The following is a 2,554-nucleotide window of genomic DNA, read 5'->3' as shown; positions in this document are numbered from 1 at the left end:
GACAAAGTGCCAGATCTTTTCATATTATGATATAGACTGGACGAACTGGGCCAGTGTCAACTCTATATAATTATTATTATGGTATGACCCTTTTATTGAAAAAAAAAACTTATATAAAAAAAAGCTATCTTAATTCTTATCTTGTCCCTGCTAGAGCTCAGGGTTCGATCTTCATCTCGAAGTGCAGTTGATTTTTACGTACATAGCTGTTTTAATTACATAAAACATAGAATGATCCCTTGCCTGTCAGGCATCCGCATGCCGTTTTCGAAGGAATATTATGTATTCCTAATATTTATGGCGACTTTAGTTTTTGGATGGAAATTAATTCTGATTTTTTTTTACCGGGACTGCTCCCGAAGAGCTTACTTTTTTAGAAATATAGTTTAGAACAGCAAAAGGATCTGTATCGTGTGAACTTCTTCATCTAACCTCCGAAATGATTCGTCCTTATCCAAAAAGTCTATGTACAAAGTCGTACCAAGGTAGGATCATGGAATGTTGAAAACACGAGGAAAACGGGATCAAACTCCCTACCATTGGGTTGATAGGCGAACACTATTCCTTTTGACCTGTTGAGTTGCCTTGTAGTCACCCCCCCCCTAAAAATAAAATTTAAAAACCCATTATGTGATGTATTTGTAGTGTTCTGAAACGACAACTAGACAGTATAAGGGAGACTTGCAGATCCTATAATGCCTATCACTCACACCCAACTGTTCATTACGCGCAGTATTTTATCAGTTTATCCCGGAACGATCGAGACTTGACGAGCAGTATACGAAATTAGTGACTCCGTGGCTTTCCCTTCAAAGTATTCTGACAGTGATGAGAGTAAAGCGAAGCCGATCGTGACATTTAGAGGCAATATTTGGTTTTTACCAGTGTTGCCAACGGGGTGCCCCACGAATTTGCTGGTGACACATCCAAACAAATAATGTTTCAACACGATACTGCGTTAAAGAATATTTATTTAATTCAGACAGGACTGGGTTAAAGTATCTACATTTAATTTTGCTATGAATCTAGGTTTGGTTATTTAACATCTAGAACACATTGCTAACAGTTTGCTCTATCTGGACTGAATACAGCCGAGGTTTGTAAGTTCACTCACCTAAGTTTTGAAACTTATAATAGTGGAGTTTCCATTGTTTGCCTTAATTACAACCACGAACACACAGAAGCTGTCTCCAGCTATGAATATTACTATAATTAACAAAATATAACTTAGAAATAAGTACACGTACCGTAACATGTAACCCTGCACACACACACACACACACACACACACACACACACACACACACACACACACGCGCGCGCGCGCGCGCGCGCGGGGGACATACACACGTGCACGCACAAGCACACACCCTCATTGCTATATTCATGCTTTCAAACACACGGATTCTCGTTAGTACAAATGGACATAAGAAACTAAAAATCGTATGGAAAAATCACCACTGTTTTGTTCTAATTCCTTGCTCTTTGGTGGTAAAGACGTGAGAGCAACCTAAGCCCTACCCAAATTTTGGTCCACCCACCGCCACTGCCAAAAACACCCAGTTGTAGATTCTAAACAGGGCGCCATATGCTCCTTTGCTGAGCATGATACCAACTGGGCTTATGGAGACTCCTGAGTTAGTAACATTGCAATACCTTATTCAAATGAGATTGAAAATTTACTGGATATTGTGTCATATTCTTTAAAAGCTTTCAATAAAGCTCCACCTCCAGGGAAATGAAACGTCCGTCAACAACTTGAACTGCTATCTACTGCCGTGCTTACGGTGGGGAGCAGCAGAGGATGGTTGTAGGCAAAAGGCATCTGAGTCCCACAATCCAACGTTTAGGACTATGTACATCACGCTGTTTAAAGCCAAGTCACACTACAGGCACAAGCAAAAAAGTTAATGATAACATGAATATTATGATAATCTTTATTATCCAGAGCCTGGATCTACGAAATGTTAAGCAACCTTCGGTAAATGAAAATTTTGACCCTTCTCCACCCCTACCACTTTCTTTTAAGGACATCTAGAAATCTTCCCTTTGTCGTTATAAGCTGCTTTTCTGTTATAAACTTCTGAAGGTGAATTTTAGAACTACCAGAAAAAAATGAGGCATGGGGTAGCATGAATAATAAATAGTACTATCAAAAACTAGGACAACTTTCTACTTTTTGGTACTATCACAATACTATTAATAGAAATAATACGATCCGGCCAATGGAATCGCTGTTTCAGAACTATGAATACCGCTACTCTGTGGCGACTGGGTGTGTTCACTTTGCTCTGTGCTTGGCTTCTGATCTGTAACAAAGAAAGATATAGAAGGTCATTTTTACCATCATCTATCAAAATGCTTCCATCTTAACCATCTTCTATAAGTATACTTACGACCTTAGAGCATGCATCAAAATAACATTCAGTGTGAATCTAGCTTACGATTATTACTGTTTATATTGCTGCTCATTTATATTATGCCTGTGATTGTAAGCCTACGTGTGTGTGCATGTGTGTGTGTGTGTTTGAGAGTGTGTGTGTGTGTGTGTGTG

At 39.1% G+C, this 2,554-nt stretch overlaps 1 long non-coding RNA gene across 1 annotated transcript in view; it reads right to left on the bottom strand.

Moving 5' to 3' along the window:
- Nucleotides 1-1,923: 1,923 nt before the first annotated feature.
- LOC106011882 overlaps nucleotides 1,924-2,554 on the bottom strand; it is a 9,111-nt gene continuing 8,480 nt past the window's right edge. The window contains exon 3 of the long non-coding RNA XR_001184883.2: nucleotides 1,924-2,309. This is a non-coding gene — a long non-coding RNA (uncharacterized LOC106011882). The remainder of the gene's footprint in view (nucleotides 2,310-2,554) is intronic.

The sequence above is a fragment of the Aplysia californica genome, unplaced genomic scaffold (assembly GCF_000002075.1).
Source record: "Aplysia californica isolate F4 #8 unplaced genomic scaffold, AplCal3.0 scaffold00205, whole genome shotgun sequence".
In the NCBI taxonomy this organism is placed as follows: Eukaryota; Metazoa; Mollusca; class Gastropoda; order Aplysiida; family Aplysiidae; genus Aplysia; species Aplysia californica.
The sequence above is the reverse complement of the archived record's forward strand: the minus strand, read 5'-3'. Positions and strand labels throughout refer to the sequence as shown.